This window comes from Erpetoichthys calabaricus, chromosome 5, assembly GCF_900747795.2.
Source record: "Erpetoichthys calabaricus chromosome 5, fErpCal1.3, whole genome shotgun sequence".
NCBI lineage: Eukaryota > Metazoa > Chordata > Cladistia > Polypteriformes > Polypteridae > Erpetoichthys > Erpetoichthys calabaricus.
This window is the reverse complement of record NC_041398.2, coordinates 156,238,825-156,265,374: the sequence shown is the minus strand read 5'-3', so window position 1 is coordinate 156,265,374 and position 26,550 is coordinate 156,238,825. Positions and strand designations below refer to the sequence as shown.

At 39.3% G+C, this 26,550-nt stretch overlaps 1 protein-coding gene across 12 annotated transcripts in view; it reads right to left on the bottom strand.

Annotated features, from left to right (window-relative positions):
• adgrl3.1 (adhesion G protein-coupled receptor L3.1) overlaps window positions 1-26,550 on the bottom strand; it is a 1,303,645-nt gene that overhangs the window by 38,539 nt on the left and 1,238,556 nt on the right. The window lies entirely within an intron of this gene.

The window sequence follows — 26,550 nt, the reverse complement described above, 5'->3', positions numbered from 1 at the left end:
AGCAAGCATCCCCTGATGGAGACATAGCCCGAGATGGAAAACCTGATGCAAAGATAACCCATAGAGGGCAGTGTGCATGGAATAACTGGAAGAAGGTATCAGGAGTATTATGTGATTGAAAAATTAAAGTGAAGGTTAAAGGTAAAGTTTCTAAGACAGTGATAAGACTAGCAGTAATGTTTGGAGCTGAGACATGGGCACTAAAGGGAGTTCAGCAGAAGAAGTTAGATGTGGCAGAAATAAAAATGTTGAGGTGGATATGTGGAGTTACAAAAAGCTCAGAATAAGAAAAAAGACAATCAGAGGTACACCAAAGGTGGGAGAAAGAGTAGTGGAAGTTCAGGAAAGCGGATTGAAGTACAGTAATCCCTCCTCCATCGCGGGGGTTGCGTTCCAGAGCTACCCGCGAAATAAGAAAATCCGCGAAGTAGAAACCATATGTTTATATGGTTATTTTTATATTGTCATGCTTGGGTCACAGATTTGCGCAGAAACACAGGAGGTTGTAGAGAGACAGGAACGTTATTCAAACACTGCAAACAAGCATTTGTCTCTTTTTCAAAAGTTTAAACTGTGCTTCATGACAAGACAGAGATGACAGTTCTGTCTCACAATTAAAAGAATGCAAACATATCTTCCTCTTCAAAGGAAACAGAGAGGAAAGCAAACAAATCAATAGGGCTGTTTGGCTTTTAAGTATGCGAAGCACTGCCAGTACAAAGCTGTTGAAGGCGGCAGCTCACACCCCCTCCGTCAGGAGCAGGGAGAGAAAGAGAGAGAGAGACAGAGAAAAACAAAGTCAAAAATCAATACGTGCCCTTTGAGCTTTTAAGTATGCGAAGCACCATGCAGCATGTCGCTTCACGAAGCAGCTGCACACAGAAGGTAACGACGTGAAGATAATCTTTCAGCATTTTTAGACGAGCGTCCGTATCATCTAGGTGTGCGACCAGCCCCCCTGCTCACACCCCATACGTCAGGATCAGAGAAAGTCAGCGCAAGAGAGAGAGAGAGAGAAAGTAAGTTGGGTAGCTTCTCTGCCATCTGCCAATAGCGTCCTTTGTATGAAATCAACTGTGCAAACCACATGAGGAAGCATGTACCAGAAATTAAAAGACCCATTGTCCGCAGAAATCCGCGAACCAGCAAAAAATCCGCGATATATATTTAAATATGCTTACATATAAAATCCGGGATGGAGTGAAGCCGCGAAAGGCGAAGCGCGATATAGCAAGGGATCACTGTAGTACGGATATGTGATGAAGACAGACATGAATATATGTGCAAAAGAATAATAGAAATAGAAGTATTCTCTTAGGGGAAAAGAAAGTGAGAAAGGCCAAAGCAGAGATGTACGGATAAAGTAAAAGAAGACCTGAAGGAAAAGGACTTGATTAACGAGGGGGTGCAGGACCGAGCTCTTTGGTGAAGGCTGATCAAGCACATCAAAGTGGGAAAAGCTGAAGGGGAAGAAGAAGATCAGATGGCTTAACATCTATTACAGAGCTCATTGTGTGGTGATTGCTTACTTGGAGAAAGAAAAGGAAGGACAGGAATTGAAGGTTAGTACATTTGAAAGAGACAGTACTGCTGCAAATAAATTATTTCATTGAAGGTCGCTCACGGCACAGCAAGCATCTTGTGGGGGGGCAGGAACAATCTCTGGACAGGGTGCTGGCTCGTCACTATCACTGCGCCACCGTGTTCCCATGTTTAATAACATGCCTTAAGTCCTATCATCATGAAATTATATCAAGTATACATCTCAGTATTTTAATTATTCAGAGAGCTGTAATATCACAAATGTAATGGATTCTGTGTCCAGTCGGAGGAAGAGAAAGCCCGTTTAAGAAGTACATAGTGATTCACACACATACAGTGGGGCAAAAAAGTATTTAGTCAGCCACCAATTGTGCAAGTTCTCCACCTTAAAAAGATGATAGAGGCCTGTAATTTTCATCATAGGTATACCTCAACTATGAGAGACAAAATGAGAAAAAAAAAATCCAGAAAATCACATTGTCTGATTTTTGAAGAATTTATTTGCAAATTATGGTGGAAAAAAAGTATTTGGTCAATAACAAAAGTTCATCTCAATACTTTGTTATATACCCTTTGTTGGCAATGACAGAGGTCAAACGTTTTCTGTAAGTCTTCACAAGGTTTTCACACACTGTTGCTGGTATTTTGGCTCATTCCTCCATGCAGATCTCCTCTAGAGCAGTGATGTTTTGGGGCTGTCACTGGGCAACACAGACTTTCAACTCCCTCCAAAGATTTTCTATGGGGTTGAGATCTGGAGATTGGCTAGGCCACTCCAGGATCTTGAAATGCTTCTTACGAAGCCACTCCTTCGTTACCAGGGCGGTGTGTTTGGGATCATTGTCATGCTGAAAGACCCAGCCACGTTTCATCTTCAATGCCCTTGCTGATGGAAGGAGGTTTTCACTCAAAATCTGACGATACATGGCCCCATTCATTCTTTCCTTTACACGGATCAGTCGTCCTGGTCCCTTTGCAGAAAAACAGCCCCAAAGTATGATGTTTCCACCCCATGCTTTACAGTAGGTATGGTGTTGTTTGGATGCAACTCAGCATTCTTTCTCCTCCAAACACGACGAGTAGAGTTTTTTTCATCTGACCATATGACATTCTCCTAATCCTCTTCTGGATCATCCAAATGCTCTCTAGCAAAATTCAGACGGGGCTGCACATGTACTGGCTTAAGCAGGGGGACACGATTGGCTCTGCAGGATTTGAGTCCTTGGCGGCGTAGTGTGTTACTGATGGTAGCCTTTGTTACTTTGGTCCCAGCTCTCTGCAGGTCATTCACTAGGTCCCCCAGTGTGGTTCTGGGATTTTTGCACACCGTTCTTGTGATCATTTTGACCCCACGGGGTGAGATCTTGCGTGGAGCCCCAGATCGAGGGAGATTATCAGTGGTCTAGTATGTCTTCCATTTTCTAATAATTGTTCCCACAGTTGATTTCTTCACACCAAGCTGCTTACCTATTGCAGATTCAGTCTTCCCAGCCTGGTGCAGGTCTACAATTTTGTTTCTGGTGTCCTTTGACAGCTCTTTGGTCTTGGCCATAGTGGAGTTTGGAGTGTGACTGTTTGAGGTTGTGGACAGGTGTCTTTTATATTGATAACGAGTTCAAACAGGTGCCATTAATACAGGTAACGAGTGGAGGACAGAGGAGCCTCTTACAGAAGAAGTTACAGGTCTGTGAGAGCCAGAAATCTTGCTTGTTTGTAGGTGACCAAATACTTATTTTCCACCATAATTTGCAAATAAATTCTTTAAAAATCAGACAATGTGATTTTCAGGATTTTTTTTTCATTTTGTCTCTCATAGTTGAGGTATACCTATGATGAAAATTACAGGCCTCTCTCATCTTTTTAAGTGGGAGAACTTGCACAATTGGTGGCTGACTAAATACTTTTTTTGCCCCACTGTAGAGTACATAGAAGAACACATTCAAAACAAAGCATTCAATGTGCTGCTTTAGTTATGATAATATTTGAGAAACTAGTAAACTAAAATGATTTAAAGATGAAGTTTATGATGTTCTACTTTAATGACAAAATAAACTATGTGATTAAAGTGGAAATTTCAATATTAAAGTTGACAATTCGAGCTTTTTTCTCACTGTGTCATATGACACTCAGACGGTGGGCTATGACTCGCCTTTTCACAGCGACTTTGATATCTGACTTCTTTTTTATTTCGGGCACTGTGCAATTTTGTAAATTTGAGCTTTCAAGTTTCTCTGACACTCTATGTCACTCGATCAACTTCCTTTTGTTGTTTATACCACTGTTTAAACCAACAAATAGTACATTTTTCCTTGCCTCCACTTGGTATTCGATGAAATTCTTCTGTTTTCTCCTGTGCTTTTGCCATTGTCTTTTCACAGAACACTCAGCTTAAGGGCTATTTATAATGATTTGCATATTCAAAGAGGCGTAATTCTGGGAGGAGTTGGGTTGGGGAGCAGGCGCATGCACATGCATTACTGTTAACACTGATTTATGGAATGGAAGAACGTGGCAGTTGGCGTTCACACAGATTTAGGCATCTGGATTTTTTTGTGCGTATGCGCATTTCCGCTTTTGTCTTTACGCCATGTTTTAGTGTAAATTCTACGCATGGCATTATGCATGAGGCCCCTGGAAATTTCTGATAGACTTTGGTCATACATAGTAATGTGACATTTACAAATTCTTCCTTTGTCTTTTCTTCTCTGATGTGGTAAAAAACAATCTTTATTTTGTGGTGTCTAATAATAGTGAATATTATTCCAAAGTGCTACAGTACCAGTTATTTGATAGGTTGCATTCATTTGTAACATGGAAAGACATGTGCCCTGTTCTGTTCTTTCAATGTACTGCACCAAATTCATCAGATGGCACCTCGGAGACCAGTAACATGAACTAGTGATGAGAAGAGGAAGCCTTGTGAAATACCAAAATATCGGAAGTGTTTGTGTCAGAAATCATTTTCTGGTTTCAAAGCATTTGGTATATACCTGTTTAGTGACATCTCCTGACCATTTGTATTAAAGGTACACAAACTGACAATACAGTTGAACAAATAATTATTGAAAATTCAGACATTGGAAGCTACTGGCAAACACTGTTTGTTGTTGGTAATCCTTAGCATCAAAAAATAAAAGTATTAACAAACATAATTAACATTAAATCCTATCTCTAGTAAAATATACATTGTTGTTTAACAATAAATAATAAACTGGGGTTCATGCCTAAGCCAAGTCAAAAAGGCTAACAGGAATGTTGCAGATACTTTTTTGTCATCAGCACACTATCAAATACACATGACACTCCAAGGTAAGCATTGTTAGTATTCAATGATTTACATCATTTGGTTGATATGTACTGTATATTTAAAGTGTAATGTGACATGACACTCCAAGGTAAGCATTGTTAGTATTCAATGATTTAGATCATTTGGTTGATATGTACTGTATATTTAAAGTGTAATGTAAATAAAAAAATGTTCTGCATAACTAATACCAACTGTCACTCAAACAGAAGTAGTGTCCTGGACATTAACTAGAACACTAGCAGCCAATGCAGACAACTGTGATGAAAAGATAACTCAGCAATTCATTTGGAGATCAAAATTAAAATCTATTCAAATACTGCAGCAGCAAAGAGCAGTGGAAATAAGCACATCTGGACCTGCTTTCAAAAAAATACATTTGACTTACCAGCAACATCCAGTCCTTGTGAACACATTCTTTCAAAGCTCAAATAGGTGATCAGTAAATTTCATTTTGGCCACAGCACAGCATCAGAAACTATTTTCTTAAATATAGAATATGGTTCTCCTTACTGTACTATCCATAACCTATATTCCAGTTCCAGAAACACAATCCTTGTCCCTAGCAACTTTACCATGTACCCCTATCTCTTGCCAATAATGTCGTCCAAAGAAAGCATCAACCAGATGAATTTAATATTTAATAATTCTAACCCACAAACCCACAATCTACCTATTCGTAATATTGTTTTATCATACAGATGAAACAAGACACGCATTTACGTTTGATATATCTTCATCAAATATAATAATGACTAGCTGTGCTACCCATTTAAAACTGGTTGAAATCTAATTAATCAATATAGATCTCAGTGTTAATGTTTACAGTAAACCATCTATTGAAATGTAAACTGCTCAAAAAAATTAAAGGAACACTTTGAAAACACATCAGATCTCAATGGGAAAAAATCATGCTGGATATCTATACTGATATGGACTGGGCAATGTGTTAGGAATGAAAGGATGTCACATTGTTTGATGGAAATGAAAATTATCAACCTACAGTGGGCTGAAATCAAACATACCCCGAAAATCAAAGTGAAAAAATGATAGTCCATTTTGCCAAAATTTCATTACAGCAACTCAAAATCATACTCAGTAGTTTGTATGGCCCCCACATGCCATACATGCTCCTAATGAAATGACGGATGGTGTCCTGGGGGATCTCATCCAAGATCTGCACCAGGGCATCACCAAGGTCCTGCACAATCTGAGGTGCAACCTGGCAGCATTGGATGGACCGAAACATAATGTTCCAGAGGTGTTCTATTGGATTTAGGTCAGTGTGGGGGCCAATCAATGGTATCAATTCCTTCATCCTCCAGGAATTACCTACATGAGTCTGAGCATTGTCATGCACCAGGAGGAACCCAAGACCCACTGCACCAGCATAGGGTCTGACAATGGGTCCAAGGATTTCATCCCGATACTTAATGGCAGTCAAGGTGCTGTTGTCTAGCCTGTAGAGGTCTGTGCATCTCTCCATGACCATCACTGACCCACTACCAAACTGGTCATGCTGAATGATGTTATGTTAAGCATAACATTTTCCACGGCTTCTCCAGACCCTTTTATGTCTGTCACATGCCAATTGAGCTCCACGATGCCAGGCAGTGAGCACTTGCCCACTAGAGGACATCCTGTTCCTTCTTGCCCAAAGGAGCAGATACCGGTGCTGCTGATGGGTTAAGGACCTTATATGGTCCTGTCCAGCTCTCATAGAGTAACTGCCTGTCTCCTGGAATCTTCTCCATGCCCCGGAGACTGTGCTGGGAGACTCAGCAAGCCTTCTGTTAATGGCATGTATTGATGTGCCATCCTGCAGAAGTTGGACTACCTGTGCAACAGTTTAAGGGTGCAGGTATCTCCTCATGCTACCAGTAGTGACACTGACCATAGCCAAATGCAAAACTAGTGAAAAAAAAAGAAAAAATTAGGAGGGAAAAATGTCAGTGGCCTCCACCTGTTAAACCATTCCTGTTTTGGGGGTCATCTTATTGTTGCCCTTCTAGTGCACCTGTTGTTAATTTCATTAACACCAAAGCAGCTGAAACTCATTAACAACCCCCTCTGCTATTTATCTGACCAGATCGATATCCAGCAGTTTCACTGACTTGATGCTATCCTCTGATTAAAAAGTGTTCCTTTAATTTTTGAGCAGTATATTTTGCAATTGAAGTAGTAATAAGAACCACTACATTTGTCATTCCAACAGATGGCACATCCCAAACATTTGTATTAATATGCATATGTCTAAGTTACATGCCATCTGGTATGGGATGCATAAAAGCAGTATTAACGTTTGTAAAGTGCCATCTGTTGGAAAGACAGAGATATAGCAACCTGAGAGAAACACAGGTACACAGACCCACAGACACTTATCCTTTTATTAAGATGGATAAATAGCATTGATAACAATAATAAGAGGCAAAAGGGGAACTGTTATGAGAAGAGGTTGAGTATGATGGTGACAGAGTTGTGATTTATTCCCTAAAACTCTTTTTTTGCAGTATTATGTACTCTACTTTTCAGAATTTGTCATATGTATCATTTAGTGGTTTGATTTTTCAACACTAATCAGCAGCACAATCATTTCAAATGGAATGCCGATCTAGATTTATTTCAACTGACAACTCGAGTTTTTGAAAAATGATGGTGACATACACAGCTCAAATAAAATATGAGGTTGGGTTCTGAAACTTGAGAGCAACACACACAGTACAACTAAAGCTAAATGAATGACATTTTGAAACACTAAGCTGACAAAAGTGTGTTTTTTAAACTCAAGGGTGATATGAAAAGTTCAAACACAGCACGGTGATTGAGGTTTTGAAACACTGGTGTGACATGCAGAGTGGGAATACAGTGTGATACAACATTTTGAAAGTCAGGGGTGGCATGCCTTTTTAGTCATTCTGGTGTATATTTGAGATGGGTTTGTTGCTTGTCATATTACAATACTATTTGTTTAGTTTAGGGCAGATTTCAAAATCCTCCTTTTAACATATAAAGCATTAAATGGCCAAGGTCCGGCTTACTTGTCTGAACTTATCATGACTTACAAACCAGAGCACACATTAAGATCTCAAGATACCGGTCTGCTTATGGTTCCAAGGATTAATAAAATAACAATGGGAGGTCGAGCTTTTAGTTACATGGCCCCTAAACTGTGGAATGGTCTGCCTGCTTCTATAAGAGATGCCCCTTCCTTCTGTCTCAGCTTTTAAATCCCGGCTGAAGACACACTACTTCAGTTTAGCATATCCTGATTAGAGCTGCTGATTAGCTGTACAGACTGCATCTCTGTTGTTAGTCATTAGCACTTATAACTGTCATGTTACTTATGTTTAATTGTATACTAACCCACACTTATTCTGTTTTTCTTCTCGGTACTCAAATGTGGCACTTGGTGCCACGGCCCAACTGTCAAGTTGTTTTGCCTGCATAAGGTAAAGTCATCCCTGATGGAGGATCACAGGAATCGTGGGGTAGAGGGGTCCTTTCATCAGTTTGGCTGGCCCAGCACTGTTTCAGCCATGGAATGGCCAAATGGGGGAGGCCACTTGATGGATGTCTCCAGGACTCTAAATATATCCAAATCTTATTATGTGATATCATCTGTGTATTGTATTGTATTGTATTGTATTGACCCCCTTCTTTTGACACCCACTGCACGCCCAACCTACCTGGAAAGGGGTCTCTCTTTGAACTGCCTTTCCCAAGGTTTCTTCCATTTTTCCCCTACAAGGTTTTTTTTGGAGTTTTCCCTTGTCTTCTTAGATAGTCAAGGCTGGGGGGCTGTCAAGAGGCAGGGCCTGTTAAAGCCCATTGTGGCACTTCTTGTGTGATTTTGGGCTATACAAAAATAAATTGTATTGGAGGCAAGGTTTCATAAGATTTGCACTTGGTAGAACAAACCTTCGTGAAGCATCATAGCATTCTAAGCCATTGTGCTGTAAATTGTTGAAATTGTTGTGAGGTTACCAAACTGACACCCATCCCTCTAGTGATATTTTTGTAATTCTATTAAAATTATATACTCAGTATGTATATTTCAGTGACAGATGAAAACAGTATTCTATAAATCAAACAATATATGATCAATTTTTGCAGCTGTAAAATAATTTCCTTTGTCTAAAACAGTGTCAAAAAATAAAAGTACAAAAAATAATATATTGTGTTTCACTGCAAAATGTATCCAACTTCATATCTGAGGTTTTGAAGGCATTGGTGTAGAAAGAACACTGAAACTTGAGTGTCATACTGAATGTACATTTTTAAAAAATATAAACTACTGTCCAGTATGCTCAAATGTGTGTTTTCGTTTCTGAGCATCATAAATTTCACTTCTTTTAGGGCAGATGGGAGTTAGTGGTTTCAGCCAAATCATTATCTTCCAAACACCCAGCAGGACATGGGAAACTTCAATGTTAGCATCTTTTAATTGTATTGAGTTATTGGATTATTTTTTTGTTAGGTATTTTTGAATAGCTGACCATTGAGTATAATCCCTCCTTCAGTCCTTCGGACCACCCCCAGCTGTTCGCAACAATATCTAGACATTTCTAAAGGCACTTTTCTTGAGTTGGCTGTTACATTTGCTTAAAATTACTTAATTTATGTAGTATTGATAATAAACTAAATGCTCAAAAATCAAGTGGGTTGTGAATTTGTTTTCCCTTCTTATGGAAATTGTGGACCATTAACAATGTGTACTGTCCTAAGTGGAACCTCGTGAGCTTTTTATGATCGTCACTAATGGCAAGTGCTTCTCAGATTGTTTATTAATACAGTGGAACCCGAAGTAATTTCCCCCACAGGATTGTATGTAAATACAATTAATCCGTTCCAGACTGTACGAACAGTATGTAAATATATTTTTTTAAAGATTTTTAAGCACAAATATAGTTAATTATACCATAGAATGCACAGCATAATAGTAAACTAAATGTAAAAACATTGCTTAACACTGAGAAAACCTTGAACAACAGAGAAAACTAACATTGCAAGAGTTTGCGCTATAGCACTACGAAGCACTCGCTAAAAACACTTTTTTTTAAATGAGTTTTAAGCACAGGGAAAAAAACGAAAATTTGAAAAATCTGAAATTTAATAAACAACCAAGAAAAGTAACATTGCAACAATGTACGCTACGAACCGATCGCTGTAAACAGAAGTGAAGTGGAGGTTAAAATCCAATAGAAAAAAGTCTTCATTAAATACAACAAGGTTAAAACAATGCTCGAATCAGTCTCTTTAAAAACAAGCCCGGTGCATTCTTTAACTGCCTTCTTGGCCTTATGCCAGCCCTCTCTCTCTTGCGCGTGCGTGTGTATGTCTCTCACTCGCTCGCTCGCGCTCTCTCTCTCTCTCTGTCTCGCTTGCTGCACAGGGAATGCACAGGGAGAGACTGAACACGTGCGGAAATCATCGGCACGCACAAACCGAAAGCGAAATTGGCTTGTTCGTATACCGAGTGTGTGGTCGTGAACAGATGCAAAAGTTTGGAAAACTTTTTTGGTTGTAACCCAATTTGTACGTGTACAGAGACGTTCGTGAACCGAAGTTCCACTGTACATTTTAACAAGATTTATTTTAATGTAACGTAATTTAAATTAGTAAGCATATTACTAAAGTTCTGTACGCATGAAAATATAAAACATTTTGGCAGAATAAACAAAAAGTAAGAAGACCTTTATAGTTTTTTTTTTTTTTTTGTTTAAAATATAAAAATCATTGTCTCAAAAGTTATGCTTTGTGGATTTGAGGAACATTTCAATATACAGAAAATTACACTATTACACTTCTAAAGGTGTGCATTGTCAGAGACTCCAACAGATTGTAGAAAACGTTTTGCCTTAAAACCAATTAACTGTCCAAAATGTTTCCAGGGCAAGATCCAACCTGCAAACGCTGCAATCAAGTTCCAGCCTCACTGGGTCACATGTTTTGGGCCTTGGATTGGATTTTTAAGTGCCTTTCAGACAGCCTTGGTGTCACAATCCCTTCTAACCCATTAACAGCTGTGTTTGGTGTTCTTCCAGATGGGCTTAAAGTGGAGAAGGACAAAGAAACTGTGATTGCCTTTACTACACTATTGGCATGCAGACATATTTTGCTAAGATGGAAGAATCCTAACTCTCCTCTTTTAAATCAGTGGGTAACCGATGTTTTATATTATTTGAAATTGGAAAAAATCTAATTCTCACTTAGAGGATTTGTGCAGAACTTTTTCAAAACCTGGCAGGATCTAATCAATAATATTTTAGAATAAGCTCTTAAAGCACTGAGGAAGCAGATTCTCTTCCCATTTCTTTTTCTTCTCCATTTATCTTTATCCGCCTATTACACTCATCAATTTATTTATTTTTACTAGCTTTTAATTTTACTCCGTTGGCCATGCTCTCTTTCTCAGGGGTGGGGGTTGATTTGTTTTCAATCCTATTTTTTGTAAAAATTGATGTATTTGTATGGAATGATTACAATAAAATCAATAAAATGAAAAAAAAACTATCCACAGGCCAAATAATGCAATCAATCACTTAATAAATAAATAAATAGTGTAGAAATTGCAAGATGAAGCATTTAGTTTGGGACATCAGGAGGAAGCACTGAATTGCCTGACAGCAGTGGCATAAAAGATACCCAGAGGTGTTTCTTACCACACCATGGAGGAATGAGTCTAACTAAAAGTGCAACAAGAGAACACCTCCTGAAGATGACAGAGGAGATTTTTGAAGATGTCATCCAAATTTGTGTCCATCCTCTTTTCAATAAAAGCTTCATGTGTGTTCAGGTTTAGTTTTGTGATGGAGCAGGCTTTCTGAATAAGTTTGCTCAGGCATTGCGCATCTTTTGGACTTAAGTTGCTTCCCAAGAAGACCACAAAGTACATCAATGCTATAATGTAAAACTGACTACTACTAAGTGGTAGAATATTTCCAGCAGCTTCCTGCATACATCAAAATAGCTGTTGTATGACATACAGTATTTGTCATACACTTGAAACCTAATGACCCTACCGTGCCTAAAGATTCTTTGACATGAACATTTGAAACATGCCCTGAAGCAGCATTTACAAAGATCTATGCTTCAAATTCTCATTATGGTGTCGACACTTCAGTATCAAGTGGCCCATACCTAGCATAAGCATGTTCATTTAAAATTGCGTCATTTTGGACGTGTAAGTAGCAAGAGCTGTAATATATATTCTGAATACAAATTTGGCAGAATTTCACACAATCTGTTTTAATGCATACCTTGATAATACTAGAACAACATGACATTTTACATCTTTTGAGACCTTTCAGTAGGCAATGGCTAAAACAGTTTTTTCCATTAAAGGATCTCCGTGTCAGGTCTGTTCTTAGTAAGAACTTTTTTTTACATTGTTTTGAATGAAAGAGTCTTTATAAAATTTACGGTCAGACATTATTTTAATATTTCTTTTAAAAAGATATTTTAAAATGGTTACAAATTCACAGAGTTCAGTTACACTGTTTTCATGTTTGCATTCTTTAACTCCTAATTACATTAGCATTTTTAAAAATAAGCATATAGCTTTTTGAAGTACTGCATCTAATATCAAAGTGAGTTTACTTCAGGTATTATTCATTGGTTGATTTTTAGAAATAATAAAAAACATGCAACATATGAATTTTGGGAAATTATAGTAAATGAAGTATGCGTGAAATGAACAAGGAAAAGAAAGTTCAGTCGCTAGATGCAAATCTTAAAGGCACCCAAAAAAAATCATGCATAAGGCACAAATCCCTGAACAGAAGGTCGGTCCACTATTTTTCTACAAACATAGAATTGACAGCTTACTGAGGAAGTTCTTATTTCTTGTGTATCTCCCCTAATAATGTTTAAGAAAAAGGGGCTAGGATGCACTGGTTTACCTTTTATAAGAAGGTTGAAATGTAGATGTCTTATATTTTCAACAAAACTTACTATTTCCTCTTTACTTACATTTAAATATATTTCAAACACTTTTTTATCTTTCATTCAGTTCTGTAGTGTGTCTGTCCCTGTTGAGGAATATTTCTCTGCTTTAAGCAGATGGTAATCAGTAAAACAGCAGTATTCCATCTGCAGACATATAAAGAACCAAATGGATTTAACCGATCAAAAGGGTCTTATCCTCCTCCTGAAATGTTGACAGCTTACTTACAAGAATCAATGATTTTAAGAGGAGAGATTCACAAGCTGTTTTCACAGGTATAAATCCCTCTTCACTGGTAAAAGTCATTCAAGAAACTATCCCATATCTCATATGAGATATTATGTCATACATATGAGATAGGAATCCATGTTTTTTTCATTTTGTGGTTCAAGGTTCCATGCAATTTCATGTTGTCTGAGAAAATATTTCATACTTCCATTTTTCTTGACCTGCCACCTATTTTGTGACATTTTATTATAACAAATAAAGGCAAAGTTTCTGGGATATGTGGTGGGTTAAGGATGTATTAAGCCATAGCTGTCTAAAGTGGATGCAAATAACAAATGTGCCTGGCCAAAAAACGGGTTCAAGCCTTTTTCATCCTGGCAGGGCATTACCGTCAGTTTATACTAGGCTTTTCAAAAGTGGGTGTAACTTTAATAACTCAGAAAAAAACACCTGTTACTGTAGGATGAAATCCTGAAACCAAAAAGGTATTTTACAACTTAAAATGGCCCTGTATTGATTTATCTTATATTTTTTTCTCTTTTCTACTCTAGACAAATACATTGGACCCAAGAGTAGAAGCTGGGTTAATTCAAATTGTCAACAGACAAAGAATGAATCTGAGGAATGTATGCTGGTGTTGCCTGACTCAACATGTGTTTTGAAATTTGTTTTCCTACACAACTCAGCTGTATCTTTTCCATATTCTCACAATCAAGTAGCTACTGAGATGCTAAGTTGGATTCAGCCAAAGTCAAATGCATAACAAACAAAATTCAAAGCCCAATAAAAGTTTGTACTAAAAACGTTAGTGAAAATTCTAAGAAGAAATTACAAAAAATTCAGGAAAACATTATTACACATAAAAAGGCACCTTTATTGGCTAACTAAAATATTACAATATGCAAGCTTTCGAGGCAACTCAGGCCCCTTCTTCACGCAAGATCCTGTCATTTTTCTTGACTTCTCATTACATTCTTAATGGAAAACTATTTTAAGATGGATGTGGATTACTAGCTACAAATCTCTCTCTCTCTACACACACATTATATATATATATATATATATATATATATATATATATATATATATATATATATATATATATATATATAATGTATAAGTATATACTGTATCTATGCACTTATTATATTTCAACAGTTATTATATTTCTATAACCCTTGTTTATCAATAAATTGTATTATTTTGTTTCTTAAAATTAGCGTACTCCAGTTATCTTGATATACTGTAGATGTAATGGCTGGATACCTGCTTCCTACAACAGAGAGAGGTAATTTAACTAAAGTAGAACCCTTACTGTATTATTTAATTAATTACTACATACTGAAGGCAAGGCCGGTAATTAATTAACCAAATTAAACACGCCTCACTTCCAACACTGGAGACTATGCAACTTCACACTAAAATGAAATTTCAATTTTAGATTTGCAGTAGCAAATCTGAAAACATCTCACCTCTCTTACATCAGTTACTTGTATCCTTAAGAATTGATTTTAAAACACTCCTTTATCATATATACAATACAATACAATACAATAAAATGTATTTATGTATAGCCAAAAATCACACAAGGAGTGCTGCAAAGGTCTTTAACAGGCCCTGCCTCTAGGAATACAAGGACAACCCCCCCCCCCCCAAAAAAAAAAAACCTTTGTAGAGAAAAACAATTGAAGAAATCTTGGAAAAGGCAGTTCAAAGAGAAACCACTTTCCAGGTATGTTGGGAATGCAGTTGGTATCAAAAAAGGGGGTAAATACAATAAAATACACAGAATAGAACAAAAGTAATCATCAAAAGAATTGTGTTCCTTCTTATATTTTGGAGTGCTTGCCCCCTATAGACCCTGTCATAATCTCAGATCCTGAAGAACTGATATGCTTATTATTGCAAGAGCCAAAATTTATAAAAGTATTGAGGTGGCTTTTTAATGTTATGCAGAAAAAAATGTTGAATACTTTACTGAGAGAGATACATCAGGCTAAAACAGTGGAACATTTTAAAAAACTCCTAAAAAGCCCTTTTTTGAAATTCACATTCTAAACATTTTGTTTCTTGTACTGGTTATAATAGATTATAATATGTATTGCAATATAATATAATTTAAAGATTTGCCATCATTACTGTCCTCTTCTATTCTTTATTTTCTCTTACAGGTTTTGTGGTGGTATCTTGTGTCATTGCCATCTGATTAAATAATTCTGCATCGGTCTGTCATATTATATGCCAACTTTTGACAAAAAACAGTGCATCAAAACAGTGAGAGATATTTAGCATGGACACAACCAGATGGACACCAGCAGTTCTTAAAACACACACATTTAATAACGAAGGTCCCAAAACCCAAGTCCTGCACACACACAGTGCTTCCAGCACCACGGACCTTTCAATGTCCGTGGGCCGCTTCTCTTCCATCCACTGGAGCTTCGTCCTCCTCCAGCACCCGATTCCAGTTCCTCGACTGTAGGAAGGCGGCCCCTTTTATATTCACCCGGATGTGCTCCAAGTGCTTGTTGATGACCTTCCGGCAGCACTTCCTGGTGTGGCACCCTCATGCCCCCTTCTTCGGGTTGTCCAATGGAACCGCTCGCACTCCCGTCTTTTCCGCTGACCTCGGGGCTTCCCTCTGCCACCGCAGAAGGTGGCCCGTCACCTTACGTGAGCGCACGGGCTCACGTCTCTCTTTGTGGGAAGCGCCGGCTGTACTGCTCCGGTTCCTCCTTTTCCTCTGGGGCGCCCTGACAGTTTGAGTCTCCCTACGGGAAAGGAAGAGACCCCTCGCCATCTGCAGCCCTGTGGAGCGATGTGAGGCTGACGCTGACTTTGGGAGTAGGGCATTAAGACCACGCGATCAGCCCTCCACGTCACGTCCACTATCGGAGATGCGGCTACTCGGTCACCGGAACCACACAATACCGAGACCCTTTCGCTCACATCTCCATTTCCCTTTACGGTACAGGCACCACCTACCTGCACCGCCACGATCCTCCGACTGGAGAATCCAGCACTGCAACACTTCATCCACTGTCTCAGCGTCTTCCGTGGCATGATCGCCTTTCCCTCCAGCTTGACTATGCAGTCTCGAAGGTCGCATAACACCTGAGAAAACGACTCAGCAAACTGAAGGGAAGAAACCTCCGGATCGCGCTGAGACGCAAGCAAAAACAGAGCATCAGCTGGCAGAGGACTTACCTGTTGATCGGTCCAACGTGCAGGCTGTGCACCGTGGAGTCTCCTTCGCTGCTCCGTCGGGTCCTCCACTGGCTCGGGATGGACATTCGCCGGTCCCGCCTCTGACCAATCATTGATGGGAACACGACACACACCATCCAATCCCTCACCTGCCTAGGGGAGGGACTTCCGGTTCCCAGCTGTCATACTCTTCCTGCTCCCGATGGGGTGCCGAGTCTTGTGGCAGCTCTTCTGTCGCGGCTTCTCAAGATGCGGCGGATCCTCCCTTTCTCTTAGCATCGCCGCCCCAGCTTTGCTGTAAGGATCGGCACACCTCGGCCAGCGATGTGGATCCAGGCAGTCCCTTCCTGCAACACAAACACAAGGCCCAGCACAACTGACCCCCGCGGGTTGTCTGCCATAGGGCCTGGGACTCACCTCCTGGATCCTGGCTCTCGGAGCTCCTTGCTTCCTAGTGGCGGCTTCCTTTGATGTGCCGACCACGTTCTTCACGGTGACGGTGAACACTGGGGAGTCTGTGGCTTCTCTGCCTCACCTGCTGTTCCTCTCCCCCATCGGGTTGAAGATTATGCTTTGGTGAACTGCCGGCGGACTCTGGGTGAGTCGCTCTTCCACCGCGGAGCGTGTGTGTGCCACAATATCGCGGCATGTGTGTGTGGTGGTCGGCTGTGCCGGACTGCTCACAAAATTATTTGTTTGAGGGGTCCCAACCTTGTAACAGGCAGAGAGTCCCATCTGGGATGCCATTGGAAGATAATCAGCCCGGACACAACCAGACAGACACCGGCAGCTCTTAAAACACACACATTTAATAACAAAGGTCCCAAAACCCAAGTCCCGCACACACACAATGCTTCCAGCGCCACAACACCCTTCCACGGGCCTTTCAGTGTCCGTGGGCTGCCTCTTTTCCATCCGCTGGAACTTCGTCCTCCTCCAGCACCCGACTCCAGCTCCTCGACTGTAGGAGGGATGTAGGAAGACTCGGATGTGCTCCAGGTGCTTGTTGATGGCCTTCTGATGGCACTTCCTGGTGTGGCAGAAGTGCCGCACTAACACCCAGAAGCACTCCGGGCATCCCTGGAAGGTCCTTTCTCCACCTGCCCAGGTGTGGAGGAAGTGTAGATCTCCCGGGCTCCATGATGCTCGAAGCGTCCCCTGGCGGCGACCACGGGCCCCACTGGGTTTGAGCCTCTTTGCTCCGTCCCCGTGGTCCCCTCCTTATCCAGAGCAGTTGCCCCCTCGTGGCCCAGGGGACATACAAACTGCCTCCCGGTCCTTCCAGGCATCCCGGCTGGGTCTGGCCTCCAGCCTCCTGCCACAACAGTTATAAAGTACTTTGATACAATTATGCTTGGAAGAATGCCCAGTGGGGGCTGGTCAGTCTTTTGGCCTTGGAACCCCAAGATATTTACTTTCTCCAGTATCTTGTTGGCTGGATTTTTAATTTTATTATCCTCCCCAGTCAGCTAACCACAGCATTGGACTTAATGCAATAACTATTAGAAACTTTAAAAAATAGTTAATTACTATTTAATCCATTATTAAGGACAGATTTTTAAATTGTTTTACTTATCTGTTTATCTGTATTGTGCAAATATCTTTAGTTTTTATTTTTTGTTTTACATATGTTTTTATTATTTTTTCTTTGTAGATGAAACTTCATCTTTAACTTCTTGTAAAGCACTTGCGAGCTACATGCTTTTTATGAAAATGTACAAGAATTGTTGCTATTTTTATTGTTTAAAATAAATATTTCTTAATTTTGCAGAAGAGTTTTAGTAGATTTTGCTTGGATATCTATAATATATTAGCATACTCTCTTCATAGCCAAAGTCTTCTTATTGACAGTAAAATTTGAATAAATGTGTAGCCTTTTTCCTTGCATCAAAGATTATATTAAATATATAATTATACTGCATCAAAAATAAGACAGTGAAAGAAAATGTTTTGTGGTATGGCAGAAGTGGTGTAAATGATTGCAGTGTGAAGTTTCTTTCCTCCTGCAGTACAAAGTTATGCTGAATGGTTAAATAACATCTAAAATGGATTTAAATGAGTTATTATAGGTATGTATATAAAAAAATACCATGTGTGAACTCAAAAGGCTAAAAACAACTGAAGGCATATGCCCTGTCTTCCGACAACTCTGTTCTAAATAAGCAAGCTAAAAAAAACGAATAGATAATTGTTTTTTATTAAAAAGAATAATTCTTTTGTACCGTACATTTAAATGTTTTTGGAAACGCAGAATGTTCATTTCAACAAGCCTCTTGAATTGACTCCAAACATCATGCACCATGGAGTCGATGAGAAAGACGCAGAAAAAAAACTATCCAACAGAAAACACACTTATACAGCTACTATATATTCATAGCACTAAAAGGAACTAAATGAAAGGTATACAGGTACTGTATTAAACTTCTATTAATGTTCCATTAACCCACATCTAGACCATTTCAGTTCTCTACATTAAACTCCATTATGTGTGGCCTGTTTTGAAGATTGTGCAGGTTATTTTTATTTTCTTTTTTAGCAGCTTCCTCAATATTTGTGAGCCTTTAAATTACAGTATTATCTGCAAAGATCACATCCATGTCAATAATGTAAACATATACTAGCGTGTTGTACCGTATTAGCCATTATGAATGTAGAGAAAAGCCAAGCAAAATGACACCTTTTATTGGCTAACTAAAAAGATTACAATATGCAAGCTTTTGAGGAAACTCAGGCCCCTTCTTCAGGCAAGATGTAATCTTGATGATTACATCTTGCCTGAAGAAGGGGCCTGAGTTGCCTCGAAAGCTTGCATATTGTAATCTTTTTAGTTAGCCAATAAAAGGTGTCATTTTGCTTGGCTTTTCCCTACATAATGTAAACAAAATGAGTAATGTTCCAAGCACAGATTCCTGTGGGACTCCACTAAAGACTTTGTTCAATATGCAGCATTATTCCTATATTTATATCTCACTAATCATGGCGTCAAAGAGTAGCGACATGTTGCTGTTGATTACCTCATGCAAATAACAATTTAACTGTACTCTGTATATGTGACAGTATTGATCCTATGAACCCATCAACACCATTTGTAAGTATCATGCTACAAGCAAACGTTTGTGCACTTCAACAAAAGGTTCCAGTCCATCATACAAAAAGGAGCATTTCAACATAGGTGTATTTTAAAAAAAAGGCCAGGTTTATTATCACATGAAACTTAGAAGAATACATGGAGTCAAGATTGCAGTTGTTTAACAGAAATTGCTAAGTGGTGGGATATAAAATGTAAAGTTCAATTGCCAAATGAATAAAGCAGTTGTTGTATTTTTTAGTGGGAGATTTTAGCTTATAAGTTGGTACAGTATAATCTCTAATGAATTGCCTCTTCTTCTTCTTCTTTCAGCAGCTCCCGTTAAGTGGTTGCCACAGCAGATCATCTTTTTCTATATCATCCTGTCCTCTGCATCTTGCTCTTTTATACCCATCACCTGCATGTCCTCTATCACCACATCCATAAAACTTATCTTAGGCCTTTCTCTTTTCCTCTTGCCTAGCAGATCTATCCTTAGCATCCTTTTCCCAATATACCCAGCATCTCTCCTTAGCACATGTACAAATAAATGCAGTCTCACCTCTCTGACTTTGTCGCCAAACTGTCCAACCTGAGCTGACCCTTAAATGTACTCATTCGTAATCCTATCCATCCTCGTCACACCCAATGCAAATCTTAACATATTTAACTCTGCCACCTCCAGCTTTGTCTCCTGTTTTTTAGTCAGTGCCACAGTTTCCAATCTCTGTAACATAACTCATCTCTCTACTGTCCTGTAGACCTTCCCTTTCACTGTTCAATGGAAGGGGTTCTGATAATAATACAAGCTGCAGCATTCTGAACCAATTGAAGTTTGTAAAGGAGTTTGTAAGGAAGACCAGAAAGGATAGAATTATAATAATCAATACGAGATGTGACCAGAGCATAAACAGGAATAGCAGTGCTGGTAGCTGAAAGAGATGGACGTTAATGGCAGATATTACGCAGATGGAAATATATAGACTGAGTAACATTATTAACAAGTAACGTGCAGTGAATAAACTTGATTTATAGTTTTCCTACTCTTTCTCTGCACGGTTAGCATTTGTTTGCTCAGAGGTTGATGCGCTTGCTGCTTCCTGAGCAGCTCTTCTTTTCTCCACCCTAGCGGCACGCTTCTTCTCTTCTTTCTTTCCTGACACTCTTCTCCACCCATTCCACCCTGCCAGCCCTCTCTTTTTCACCCCTCTTTCACAATCCCTGTTACTCTGTACTGTTGATCCCAAATATTTAAACTCATTTACCTTCACCAACTCTATTCCTTGCATCCTCACCATTGCACTGATCTCCCTCTAATTTACACACAAGTATTCTGTCTTGTTCCTACTGACCTTTATTCCTCTCCTCTCTACAGCATATCTCCACCTCTCCAGGGTCTCCTCAACCTGCTCCCTACTCTCGTTACACATCACAATGTCATCAGCAAACATCATAGTCCAGGGGGACTCCTGTCTAATATTGTCTGTCAACCTGTCCATCACCATTGCAAACACGAAAGGGCTCAGAGTCAATCCGTTATGTAATCCCACCTACACATTGAATGCATCTGTCACTCCTACCTCAGACGTCACCACTGTCACACTTCACTTTTAAATATCCCGTACAAAACTTTTATACTTCTCTGCCACTCCTGACTTCCTCATACAATACCACAACACCTCTCGAGGCACCCTGTCATATGTACTTTCTCCAGGTCCACAAAGACACAATGCAATTCCTTCTGGCCTTCTCTATACTTCTCCACCAACACCCTCAGAGCAAATGTCGCATATGTGGTGCTCTTTCCTGGCATGAAACCATATGGCTGCTCACTAATCATCACCTCACTTTTTAACTTAGCTTCCAGTACTCTTTCGCATAACTTTATGCTGTGGCTCATCAATTTTATCCCTCTATCATCTGGACCAACAGCCTTCCCATTCTTCATCCTCTTCATAGTTGTCCTTAGTTCCTCTTTGCTAATCTGTTGCACTTCCTGATTTACTATCGCCACATCATCCAACCTACTCTGTCTCTCATTCTCTTCATTCATCAGTCTCTCAAATTTCTCTCTCCATCTGCTCAACACACCGTCCTTGCTTCTGATTACGGTTCCATCTTTATCCTTTGTTACTCAGTCCCTCTGTCTAGCCAATGGGTACAGGTCCTTTTCTCCCTCCTTGGTGCCCAACCTCTCATACAGCTCATCATATACCTTTTCTGTAGCCTTTATCACCTCTCTCTTCACATTCAACCTTATCTCCTTGTACTCTTGTCTACTTTCTGCATCTCTCTAACTATCCCACTTCTTCTTTATCAAGCTCTTCCTCTGTATTCTCTCCTGTACTTCTCCATTCTACCACCAGGTTTCCTTTTTCTCCTTGCTCTGTCCAGATGTTACACCAAACACCATTCTTGCTGTCACCCTTACTACTTCTGCTGTAGTTGCCCAGCTGTCTGCTAACTTTTTACTGCCACCCAGTGCATATCTTACCTCCTCCCTAAACTCAACCTTGCAGTCTTCATTTTTCAACTTCCACCATTTGATCCTTGGCTCTCCTCCTCTTCTTGATCTCCAGTGTCATTCTACAGACAACCATCCTATGTTGCCTAACTACACCTTCCCCTGCCACCACTTTGCAGTCTTCAATCTCCTTCAGATTAACCCTCCTGCATAGGATATAATCTACCTCTGTGCATCTTCCTCCACTCTTGTATGTCACCCAATGTTCCTCCCTGTTCTTAAAATACATATTCACCACAGTCATGCCCATCCAATTTTTTGCAAAATCCGCTATCATCTGACCTTCTTCATTCCTCTCCTTGACACCACATCTACCCATCACACATCTCCGCTGTTCCCTTCACCAACATGTCCACTGAAATCCACTTCAATCATCACTCTCTGTCCCTTGGGTACATTTTCTATTACTTTGTTCAACTCCCTGCAGAAATCTTCTTTCTCATCCATTGCACACCCAACTTGTGGGACATATGCACTAGCAACATTTACAATCACATGTTCAATTTCCACCTTCATAATCATCACTCTGACACTCTTGACATATGGTTCCTTCAAAATAACCTCTACCCCATTTCTCCTCCCATCCAAACCATGATAGAACAATTTGAATCCACCTCTGATCGACCTGGCCTTACTCCCTTTCCATTTAGTCTCTTGCATGCACAATATATCAACCTTCCTTCTCTCCATCACATCAGCTAACTCTATCCTCTTACCAGTCAAACCACCAACATTCAAAGTTCCTACCCTCAGTTCTACTCTTTTTACCTTCCTCCTCTCCTCCTGTCTCCAGACATGTCTCCCACCTCTTCTTCGCCTTCTTCAGCCAACAGTAGCCCAATTTCCGCCAGCAACCTGTTGGCTAACATTACTTGTGGTGGCCGTTGTTAATCCGGGCCTCAACCAATCCGGTATGCAAATCTGTATTGTTGTCTGCATATTGATCTGGCAAAATTTTACAAAGAATGCATTCCTGACATAACCCTCCCCATTTATCCGGGCTTGGGACCAGCACGAAGAAACTCACTGGTTTGTGCATCCCCTGTGGCTGGGTTTGAATTGCCATTCCTGAAAAATGATTTAGTAAAGAAAGAACTGTGCCACTATGGCAAAATCTTATCCGATACGATTCCTCTGGGATGTAAAACTCCTGATGTGAAGCATGTTATTTCTTGTAGAAGGCAGGTGTTTATGTTACTACATAATGCTAATGGTGGTTTAAGATGGGTGGTTTTGTTTAGTTTCATCCAAATCGAAAAAAATCTTTCAGTTGTGGGAGAGCCAAAAACAAGGTCAGTGAGTGTAAATGGGTTGTGATGTTATGGGCAATGAAGTGCTCATTCTGACAAGAGCACTACAGAGGATTTGTCTGATGGGTTGGATGAGTCATTAGATCATGACTCCAATGTGGTGAATCTCGATGCCAGCATTAGTAACGGGTGTTCAATTTGGGGTATACTTCTTTTAGACAAGACTCCTGTGACACCTGCTAGCTAAGAAATGCAGTGGTCCTGGCAGTGCCTGCAAACAGTAGGGTGGACAGTAATGCTTTGGGTGAGCCCGTTGCAGTTGGCGGAACACTCAGAAATAAAACCGATTACTCCTCAGAATAGAAGAATGAAAGCTAAGTCTGTTAAAAATGGTGTGCAGCCTGTTAATTGTAATGGATATGGTGATGTCCTGCATGAGCTGGCAGTAGCTCTGACTGATGCTACTGTTGTGATAAATAAGAGGGGTGAGTGTTGACCCCGCTCCAGCTAACTGACAATAACTCCCTACTGCAGAATCGAAGTTGCTGCAATTAACATCAGGATTGTCACAAGAGGAGAAAATGTCTGAAACTGGATTACAACTGTAACAAGAATAAGTTACTCTGAGTAGACAGAAGAGGAAAGTGGAAGTGGGAGAGGATAGTGAGGCTAAATGTCTTGGTAAAGTGAACTCAATTAAGAATTTCCTTCTCCTGCTAAGGAGCCACATTCTGTAAAAAGGAGCAATTGCAAAAGAGTATAGCAGTTGATGGCGATTTGAAGGCCACTGCTTATGACAGTGAGTTGTCCTTGATGAATGATGTTTTAGTGAGTTCTGTGAGTACAGCTAGTTATAATGTTAACTGCATCAGTAAATGCTTAAGTATCTTTGAAGGAAAGTGCAGAATGCATGGATCCCGATTTACACCTCTTTTTTTACTTTAGATAAGACAGTTATGTGTAGTGCCAGACTAGAAATGGAGGGAAATAAAACTAAATAATTTAATTGGCAATGTTCAATGTTCCCTTAAAACCCACTAAAATTGATTTTATTGAATGTTGTCTCTTTGTCATTTGTCAATCTGCTAATTTTTTTTTTTATTTTAAGGATGAGTGTCATTTTATACAGGAATCACACACCAACATTATTATTCAGGCAGAATGGCAGATGGAGGTGATAGCATAAGTTTTTTAAACCATGGCTTGAGTGTTAGTGGAAGGGTTACAATTCTTTTCAGGCAATCTTTTGTTGCAGATTTGGAATTTTCTGCAGTCTCCAGTATTCAATAATGTCTATGGACCTAATGCAGCAAGAAACAGAGAAACTTTTTTCCTAACTCTACATGATTTATTGCTTTGGTGTATTGGGAGGACATTATATATATAGATGGAGGCTTCAATTGTACAGCGGGTACCAGGGTAGATTGGAATGGCTCTGAAACTCATCCGGGATTAGTTACAGAAGGACAATTTAATAGATGTGTAGAGGAATTTATATCTTGAGACTAAGTAGTAAATGTGGGTGATAAGGTCCTGGTTTCCAGAATTAATTATCAGATTAGATCAGGTTTATGGGTTTAGACTACAAAATAATTTAGTGTTGGTGTCCTCAATTGCTCCCACCAGGTTTTCAGAGCATAATTTAGTTTATTTAAGGTTTGCTTTTTCAAATAATTTTTATTTGTACCTAAACTGCAGATTACTGAAGGACTTAGTTTTTGTGAAGAAGTTTTGCTGTTTTCTGGGAGATTTAGGTAGATAGATATAGATAAAGATGATATAGATATCAAGTAGATTTTTCTCATCTGTGCAGCAGTGGTGGGACACCTCCAAAGTCCAAATCAAAATCTTACAGCAGTATGCCACCCAGTCTATCTAGATTGTCTGTGAGGCAATCAAAGGCTTGAAAAAGACAAAGCCTTTCTCAGCACTGGAGTCTAGCTTTGATCCTGTACTATTTGACAATCCACAGTGAAAGGACTTCAGTAACCACTCTGATCGATGAATAGGTACAAGGTTCTCTGATGAGATCCAGATTTCTGAATCTATCCCATGTCGATAGATTTTTTTGCATTTTATTTGTTTTTTATTAATTTCATCAATTTTGCATCATCAGTTTAAACCAGTTCTTTTTATCATAATATCCTTTTAAAATGACAGATGAAATTATAGGTGTAGAAGGTAGGATCTCTAATTTTTGGGTTTTAGAAGAGCCTTTAATGTGGAAGGGAAATTTAAGCTGTTTGCTTTTAGAGTCTGCTAGTTTTGCTTGCTTTTTGATAAAAATGAATTAACAAAATGAGACAGTTGATTGACATGAACAAGAAAAAACTAGACAGCTGGAACTGAATTATCATCTGAGATGGACGTGTTGTCAGTGTGCCTGATAGGAGCTTTGCTGAGCCAAATACAAATGGCACTGAAACATTTTGGCGCCTTGCCAGTCATGTGTGGGGTCTTCACCACATTAGAGTATGGCATAGTATTTGAAGTTCTTGTAAAGTCCAACATTGCAGACTTTGTCAGTTCTCTCGGAAAAATGTTAAATAATACTCCTTCATCATTGATCTTTAACTGTCTAGGCAATTACCTGTATAAGATACATGCTAAGGTATCACATTTTAACACATTAAAGGACTTGCCAGACAATATGTGGAGAGACTATCACAGTCCTCACAACTATACCTGCATGGTTGGCACTATATCAACCATAAAGAACTAATAGCTACCATGTAATTATCTCTAGAAAACATAAATAAATAAGACATTTTAAAATAATTTACAAAATATTTTTGAATACACTTAAAAGAAACTAAAAAATGTGTGACACTTTAACTACTACATAGGGTGGTGCAGTGGGTAGTATGGATCCAGCATCCTATCTTCACATATCACACACAGTCATTCTCCTGCGGAGTTTAAATGGTATCCCTTTTCCTGCATAGGTTATTCTCTGGGATCTTTGATTTTTCTCACAGTAATTGTTGGTTTTAATTTGACCTTTGTGTAACTATGATTGTGCATGTGTATGTGAGCTTTACACTATTTCTGGCCTTACTCAATGTGTTGCTAGGATAGGTGCACTACCATATGATCTTGAATTAAAGGTTTAAGAATGCATGCATATTCAAATAAAAAGCAGCAAAAGTATAGGATTGTATTTGTATGAACACATTTCTTAAAAAACCTTTCATGATGATCACTTTTAAATATTTTAATATAGTGATAGAAAACATGCAGGCAGTAATAATAAAATTCATATGTAATAAACAAACATATAGACCATAACTCCTCCCAAATACCCAAATTTTAACATTTTAAAATTTGTTTTCAACTATTTGAAAGACAGGTATATGCTATACTGTTTAGCCTGTTTGTCATATTTATATTTTAGGAATAACAAGAAGCTTTAGAGGGCTGGGCTTGAAAAATTCATAGACAGCAATAATTCACACTTTTATGAAAAGCATAATAAATTCTGTA